Source organism: Hyperolius riggenbachi, chromosome 1 (genome assembly GCF_040937935.1).
Source record: "Hyperolius riggenbachi isolate aHypRig1 chromosome 1, aHypRig1.pri, whole genome shotgun sequence".
In the NCBI taxonomy this organism is placed as follows: Eukaryota; Metazoa; Chordata; class Amphibia; order Anura; family Hyperoliidae; genus Hyperolius; species Hyperolius riggenbachi.
In genome coordinates this window covers 10,628,155-10,637,473 of record NC_090646.1, presented here as the reverse complement: position 1 = coordinate 10,637,473, position 9,319 = coordinate 10,628,155, and positions in this window count along the sequence as shown.

The window sequence follows — 9,319 nt, the reverse complement described above, 5'->3', positions numbered from 1 at the left end:
AAGGGGCTCTTCTTCACCTCCGATGGGCGGTGGAGGTGGAGGCCGCGATTTCCTGGGGGGGGGGGGGTTCATGGTGGAATCTGGGAGTCCCCTTTAAAAAGGGGTCCCCCAGATGCCCACCCCCCCTCCCAGGAGAAATGAGTATAGAGGTACTTGTACCCCTTACCCATTTCCTTTAAGAGTTAAAAGTAAATAAACACACAGACACTTAGAAAAAGTATTTTAATTGAACAAAAAACATAACCACGAAAAAAGTCCTTTAATATTCTTAATTAACCATTAATACTTACCTGTCCCTTTAAATAAATGATCCCACGCAATATCCTCAGAAATTTTCTATCAGTTACAATGTAACAAAGTTATTACAATGTAACAACTTTGTTACATTGTAACTACCGCACCCGACGTCACTCGCCGCCGCCTCCGCCGCTGCACCCGCACGGACCCGACAGAGAGCTCTGAGCTATATAGCTCAGAGCTCTCTAAGCATCTTTGTATTTGGGCTCCAAGGAGCCCCATTGGTCCTTAGCAGACCAATGGGGTTCCTTTAAATCAGAAGGAACCCCATTGGTCTGCTAAGGACCAATGGGGCTACTTGGAGCCCAAATACAAAGATGCTTTAGAGAGCTCTGAGCTATATAGCTCAGAGCTCTCTGTCGGGTCCGTGCAGGACGCTAAGTCCCGCTGGCTCCCGCTGCCCTCCCCGCCCCTCCCACATGTCACCCACATGTCACCCACATGTGGGTGACATGTGGGTGACAGATGTGGGCGGGGTGGACAGCGGGAGCCAGCGGGGACTTAGCGTCCTGCACGGACCCGACAGAGAGCTCTGAGCTATATAGCTCAGAGCTCTCTAAAGCATCTTTGTATTTGGGCTCCAAGGAGCCCCATTGGTCCTTAGCAGACCAATGGGGTTCCTTCTGATTTAAAGGAACCCCATTGGTCTGCTAAGGACCAATGGGGCTCCTTGGAGCCCAAATACAAAGATGCTTAGAGAGCTCTGAGCTATATAGCTCAGAGCTCTCTGTCGGGTCCGTGCGGGTGCAGCGGCGGAGGCGGCGGCGAGTGACGTCGGGTGCGGTAGTTACAATGTAACAAACAATGTACAATGTAACAAACCAAAATCCTTGGTTTAAGATTTTTGCTTAATCCTACGCTTATACGCTATTGCAAGGAGATCTGTTTGTGTGGGCTCATGATATTTTGAAAAGCAATTCCTGGGAGGATAATCTTTATCAGTTTCTTACATTGATTTTTTCCCACTGGTTTAAACTGCCTTCTTTACCACCCATTTTTGATGAGTATGTATCTGCTAATCAGTCAGCTGTTCTATCCCTTCCATGCAAAGCCATTCAGTATATTAAAGCAGTTAAAAAATCTGTGCATGTTCCTGATCCTAGCCCATATGAATCTTACCTTGATACAGGCTTGTTTGAGCCTTCATTTGCCTCATGGGAAATTGGGGCCTTGATGGAGGAATTTGAATTTGATTGGAAGGCCTTTTGCGATTTTTACATTGCAAAAAGCGAAAGGATTCTTTATGCTTGTCTTGATTCGGTGTACACTTTGATTGACTCTGATGAGTGTGATGAATGTGTTGTGGATCCGGTGATTTGTGTGTGGCAGACGATTTTGGATGAATTGCACACACACCAACCAATTGATTCCAATAAAGAGACATCATTATCAGATGATTGTTCTTGCCTTTCTGGGGTAAAGCAAGTGAGTTTAGACACTGTGCGACCTGAAATGAATGGGTGTACCTCGATTGTGGACACCTGTGTGAATTCTGGTAGATTCTCGTCTGCTTGTGTGAACTTTGAATCTGTGCGATCTGATGCCTGTTTCTCAGATGATCCTGCTATGGGGAAAATTCCTAAACTATGCAGCCTCAAGAGTAATGTTGAAATTACTAATAAAGTTTCTCCGGTTGTTGTCATAACTTCTTCTGCAAATGAATTTATGTCTCACTCTGTTCACACCTGTAAAGACACGTTGCCTGATAACAGTTGTTCCAGCGTTTCTGTCCTGAAAACTTGGCAGTCTGGTCCACAGATTGCGGAGGTTTGCGCTCTGAAAGCATCAGTTTCGCAAGCTAAGGCGATCTTGGATTCGCAAATTTTGCTTTCTGTCTCCCCGGATTCGACATTGTTAGCCGAGTCTAGGGATGAGACAGCGCTTTGGTTTTGTGAATCTGATACTGAGGAAGGTAATGATTGTCCACCCTGTACTCTGGATGAGTAAAGATTACTTTGCAATGAACCTCCTGCAGGGAGCCCAGAGGCTCCTCTAGGTATTGCAGCTAATTGCATCTGTTGTTCTGCCATTTCAGAATTGCAGTCTGGTTTGACTGCTATGAAGGATTCTGCCTGCAGTGAAACAAAACTCGGGGAGTCAGAGTTGGTTTTACTAGAAATTCCTGTGCATCCTGTTCTTGATGATGGAATTCAGTCTCAGCATATGGTAGAACCATTCCTGGGACATTTGCCCTCTCTGCAGAAGGTATTTGATGTTCGGCCCTGTAACATGGATAGTTCAGAATCCTTGTCAGAAAACTTGAAAAATGATATTTCTGAGGTCTTGTTTGATGTTTTGGAGGTTTCCAAGTTCCTCCCAAAGGGTGCAGAACTTTTAGGAGATGCCTCCTTCCCCCCAGATCCGTCTGAGGTATGGCCCACTTCTGTAGGCATTGCCATTATGCTGACTACCTTTGCAGCTCTTGTGGAGCTTCAGTCATGCGTAGTCAATGATGAGTTTTGGTTAGATACAATTATAGTCACAGAAACTTCTAAGTCTGAGTCCAAGTCTTCTTTTGGAAGACCAGTACCTGTGACTAGTGTTGGGCGAACAGTGTTCGCCACTGTTCGGGTTCTGCAGAACATCACCCTGTTCGGGTGATGTTCGAGTTCGGCCGAACACCTGACGGTGCTCGGCCAAACCGTTCGGCCACATGGCCGAACTAAGAGCGCATGGCCGAACGTTCCCCGAACGTTCGGCTAGCGCTGTGATTGGCCGAACGGGTCACGTGGTTCGGACCCGAACGCGCTCTGATTGGCCGAACGGTCACGTGGTTCGGGTAAATAAATACCCGAACCACGTCATATCTCCGCCATTTGTCTGTGGGTTTAGCTTTGGGTAGGCAGGCAGGGTAGTTCGCGCTCCAGCCACGCTAGCCAGGGTCCCCCCCAGTCATTGTGTGTCACTGCTGGGAACAGTAGTACACCGCTCGTTCAGCCACACTATATAGCATTCTGTGTACTGTTCTGTGTCTGCTGGGAATAGTGGTACACCGCTCGTTCAGCCACACTATATAGCATTCTGTGTACTGTTCTGTGTCTGCTGGGAACAGTAGTACACCGCTCGTTCAGCCACACTATATAGCATTCTGTGTACTGTTCTGTGTCTGCTGGGAATAGTGGTACACCGCTCGTTCAGCCACACTATATAGCATTCTGTGTACTGTTCTGTGTCTGCTGGGAACAGTAGTACACCGCTCGTTCAGCCACACTATATAGCATTCTGTGTACTGTTCTGTGTCTGCTGGGAATAGTGGTACACCGCTCGTTCAGCCACACTATATAGCATTCTGTGTACTGTTCTGTGTCTGCTGGGAACAGTAGTACACCGCTCGTTCAGCCACACTATATAGCATTCTGTGTACTGTTCTGTGTCTGCTGGGAATAGTGGTACACCGCTCGTTCAGCCACACTATATAGCATTCTGTGTACTGTTCTGTGTCTGCTGGGAATAGTGGTACACCGCTCGTTCAGCCACACTATATAGCATTCTGTGTACTGTTCTGTGTCTGCTGGGAACAGTAGTACACCGCTCGTTCAGCCACACTATATAGCATTCTGTGTACTGTTCTGTGTCTGCTGGGAATAGTGGTACACCGCTCGTTCAGCCACACTATATAGCATTCTGTGTACTGTTCTGTGTCTGCTGGGAACAGTAGTACACCGCTCGTTCAGCCACACTATATAGCATTCTGTGTACTGTTCTGTGTCTGCTGGGAATAGTGGTACACCGCTCGTTCAGCCACACTATATAGCATTCTGTGTACTGTTCTGTGTCTGCTGGGAACAGTAGTACACCGCTCGTTCAGCCACACTATATAGCATTCTGTGTACTGTTCTGTGTCTGCTGGGAATAGTGGTACACCGCTCACCCGCCACTGTATAGCATTGTGCTCTGTGTCGCTGCTGGGAATAGTGGTACACCGCTCACCCGTCACTGTATAGCATTGTGCTCTGTGTCGCTGCTGGGAATAGTGGTACACCGCTCACCCGTCACTGTATAGCATTGTGCTCTGTGTCGCTGCTGGGAATAGTGGTACTGTATAGCATTTCTGTACTGCCACTGTACTGCTGCCAGTCAGCGTGTACTGTAAGGATAAGTGAAATGAGGAAGAAATCCGGTGAAAGAGGGAGGGGCAAGGGAAGAGGTGTTTCCCCTGACGGTTCACGTACAGGCCACAGGGGAGCACCCAAGAAAACCCACTCAATACCGCCCATGTTGTCCAGGACAACAACCCTCACAAATCCAAAAGAACAGGACCAGATAATTACTTGGATGACCTCTCAAGCGTCCAGCAGTGGGTTAAGCAGCACCAGCACATCACGCACGAGGTCCGAGTCCTCAGCCAGTTACAAGGAGCCAGTGGGCACAAAGCTGACACAACCGGCAGCGACACCACGCACACAACTGCCAGATAACCAGTCCGATGAATTACCTCAGGACACAATGGGGTATTCGCAGGAGCTATTCCCAGCCCAACAAACTTCCACCTTTCAAAGGTCAATGGAGGAACAGCCAGAAATGTTGTGCCTGGATTCACAACCGTTAACTGTGGGAAATGCACCGCGCACTGAAATACAAGGCGAGTCCGAAGAGGACTCGGAAACCCAAATCCCAGAGCAATTTGGGCAGGAGGGGTTGCAATTGCAGGAGGTCGGCCAACAAGATCTGGAAGACGACGTTGGAGTGTGCTGCGCAGAGGTTGTTGTGGGGAGCTCTACTCCACGGCGGCGGCCCACAATGACATATGACGAGTTTGAGGAGATGGAAGAGGAGGGTATGGACAATGTGGACAGAGACCCAGATTTTGTTTGTGAACGAGAACATCGCCGTCGTAGCAGCAGCACAGATGAGTCTGTTGAAGAACCCACTGCTGCACGAGTTCGCCTTGTGCCACAAGGTAGGCGGCGCGCAATTTCAGGCACCACAAGCGTGGAAGTTCAAGTGAGAGGCAAAAGAGGAGCAAACAGAAATCGCCAGCAAGGAGGAAGGTGCGCCAAAGTCTGGGCTTTCTTTGAAGACTGCACTGAGGATGTTACCATGGCGATTTGCAAGGTGTGCAAGACCCGCCTGAGCAGGGGGAAAAGTATTAACAACCTCTCCACCACCAGCATGAGCCGTCACATGCTATCCAAACATCCCACTCTTTGGGCAAACGCGTCAGGACAGGGTACCAGAAACAAAACTGCCTCCCTTGGGTTCACCAGACTCACCACCAGACCCGCCTCAGCAGCAGCAGTAGCCCAGCCATTGCGTGGTTCACAACATTCACAAACATCAGACGACGCTGACACTGTCACTTTCCGGAGTAGTGCTCTTGAGGTCTCCCAGTGTTCATCAAACACAACAACCAACAGCCCTTCCGTGTGCAGCGCTACGGTTCAGTTGTCTGTGTCGGAGATGTTTGAGCGCAAGAGGAAATTGCCAGCAAATGACCCCCGGGCCGTGGCAGTAACAGCCAGCATAGCCAAGCTTCTGGCCTGCGAAATGCTGCCATATCGATTGGTGGAGACAAACAGCTTCAAGGGCATGATGTCAGTGGCCATCCCACGTTACGTGGTTCCCAGCCGCTACCACTTTGCACGCTCTGCAGTGCCTGAGTTGCATGAGCACGTGGTCAGCAAAATAACCCGAAGCTTGAAGAATGCCGTTGCCTGCAAGGTTCACCTCACCACTGACACCTGGACGAGTGCGTTCGGCCAGGGTCGATACATCTCCCTTACCGCGCACTGGGTGAACCTTGTGGAGCCTGGCAGCGATTCCTCACCTGCTACGGCACGGGTGTTGCCCACGCCACAAACAGCTGCACCGCCGTCCCTCCCACTGGATAACAGCAGCACCTACCTCTCTGACTCCTTCTCCTCCAACGCATCTCAAAGCTGTACCTCATCCAGAAACGCTAACCCAGCAGCAGTAGGATCGTGGAAGCAGTGCAGCACAGCTGTTGGCATGCGTCAGCAAGCGTTGCTGAAGCTAATCTGCCTTGGGGATAAGCAGCACACAGGGGAGGAAATTTGGAGGGGAATAAAGGAACAGACGGATTTGTGGCTGGCACCGCTGGACCTGAAACCGGGCATGGTTGTGTGTGATAATGGGAGTAATCTCATTCGCGCTTTAAGGTTGGCTAAGCTGACACACATCCCTTGCCTGGCGCACGTGATGAACCTAGTAGTTCAGCGGTTCCTGAGGACATACCCAGGCGTGCCCGATCTGCTGTTGAAGGTGCGTCGAGTGGCCAAACATTGTAGAAATTCCAGTACTGCTTCGGGGGCACTCGCCAAGATGCAGGAGCGCTTCAATCTCCCCCACCATCGCTTGCTGTGTGATGTCCCTACGCGCTGGAATTCTACGCTGCACATGCTAGCCCGCTTTTGCGAGCAGAAGAGTGCAGTGGTCCAGTACATGACGGCGCAGTACCGAGGCGCATCCGGCCAGCTGCCAAGCTTCTGTGGATCCGATTGGGCCAACATGTTGGACCTCTGCCAAGTCCTCCAAAATTTTGAGCAATCCACGTTGCTTGTGAGCAGTGACAACTCTTCAGTCAGCATTACCATACCACTGCTGTGTTTACTGAAGAGGTCGATGTTAAAAATCAAGGAAACAGCTGTCATGATGCAACTGGGGGAATCTGAAGGAGAAAACGATCAGCGTGATGGTACCAACATCAGGCCATCCGCCTCAGGGAACGCTGGCCCCAGCAGCTATGACGAAGAAGAGGAGGAGGAACAGCTGGAGTTGGAGCAGGAATTTCATGCCACCACTGACGAGGGCCAGAGCGGTGCACGTTGGACTTCCACAATTCAACGCGAATGGTCAGCAGAAGCAGACCAGGAGGAAGGTGACGACTATGATGCATCACAACAACTATCACAACGCTCACAAGAGGATGATGAGGATTCTGGTAGGACTCTGGCACACATGGCTCAATTCATGCTAGACTGCATTGAACGTGACCCACGCATTGTGCACATTCTGGACAACACCAATTACTGGGTTTATACCCTTCTGGATCCACGGTACAAACACAATGTTCCAAAACTGCTTGAAGAAAGAGTCAGACAGGTCAAAATGGAAGAATACCAGCAGGCCCTTTTGGAGACTTTAGAGAGGAGATTGACATCCTCCCCCTCCTCTAGCCAGTTGTACGCAGACAGACTGACTTCCGCAAACCCAGGACGACCAGGAGGGCAGCAAACAACGCAAGCCGCAGCTAGTACCCAAAAGGGAATGGTATCGGCAGTGTCCTTGGAGTGGGAAAATTTTCTGACACCCATGCAGCCGCAGCCCACTGAACAGCAAGCGTGCAGATCCACCTCCAACACCGATCGCCTGGAGAAGATGGTCAAGGACTACATGTCAGATGGCGTAGCTGTGTCGAACCATCCATCTGCACCCTTCAACTATTGGGTATCGAAGCTAGACACCTGGCACGAACTGGCAATGTACGCAATAGAGGTGCTGGCTTGCCCGGCAGCCAGCGTTATGTCGGAACGCTGTTTCAGTGCTGCCGGAGGCATCGTCACAGATCGGCGTATCCGCCTCTCTACAGAAAATGCAGACCGTCTGACTCAAATTAAAATGAATCAATCCTGGATTGGAAATGACTACACAACACTCCAGGACCCCAACCAAGTAACATGACCAATTAACATCTGGGATGGTGTAGCGTTTCCGGTCCCTGTTTATTGAACCTCTCATCTGTATTACATTTATGACTGCATGGCGGCAAAAAGCATTGCTGCTATATCCGCACGCTTTTTGTCCTCATGCAAGGCCTGGGTTGTTGTGTCTCAAAAACCGTGGCCTTCTCCTCCTGCGCCTGCTCCTGTTCCATCACGTCTGCTGCTGCTGGGTTAGCATTGCCGCGTGGTCCCTGTTTATTGAACCACTTATCTTTATTACATTTATGACTGCATGGCGGTACAAAGCATGCTATCCGCACGCTTCTTGCCCTCATGCAAGGCCTGGGTTGTTGTGTCTCACAAAGCGTGGCCTTCTCCTCCTGCGCCTGCTCCTGTTCCATCACGTCTGCTGCTGCTGGGTTAGCGTTGCCGCGTGGTCCCTGTTTATTGAACCACTTATCTTTATTACATTTATGACTGCATGGCGGTACAAAGCATGCTATCCGCACGCTTCTTGCCCTCATGCAAGGCCTGGGTTGTTGTGTCTCACAAAGCGTGGCCTTCTCCTCCTGCGCCTGCTCCTGTTCCATCACGTCTGCTGCTGCTGGGTTAGTGTTGCCGCGTGGTCCCTGTTTATTGAACCACTTATCTTTATTACATTTATGACTGCATGGCGGTACAAAGCATGCTATCCGCACGCTTCTTGCCCTCATGCAAGGCCTGGGTTGTTGTGTCTCACAAAGCGTGGCCTTCTCCTCCTGCGCCTGCTCCTGTTCCATCACGTCTGCTGCTGCTGGGTTAGCGTTGCCGCGTGGTCCCTGTTTATTGAACCACTTATCTTTATTACATTTATGACTGCATGGCGGTACAAAGCATGCTATCCGCATGCTTCTTGCCCTCATGCAAGGCCTGGGTTGTTGTGTGTCTCACAAAGCGTGGCCTTCTCCTCCTGCGCCTGCTCCTGTTCCATCACGTCTGCTGCTGCTGCTGCTGCTGGGTTAGCGTTGCCGGTCCCTGTTTATGGAACCTCTTATCTTTATTACATTTATGACTGCATGGCGGTACAAAGCATGCTATCCGCACGCTTCTTGCCCTCATGCAAGGCCGGGGTTGTTGTGTCTCACAAAGCGTGGCCTTCTCCTCCTGCGCCTCCTCCTGTTCCATCACGTGTGCTGCTGCTGGGTTAGCGTTACCGGTCCCTTTTCCTGGAACCTCTTATATGTATTACATTTATGACTGCATGCCGACAAAAAACATGTTACCTGTGCAAAGAAAACAGACATTTCCCGCATTTAAAAGACAGTTTTCCCTTTGAAACTTTAAAATTGATTTTCTCAAAAACTATAAGCTCTTTTTGCTAATTTTTTTTTCCTCTTGTACCCACTCCCAAGGTGCACATA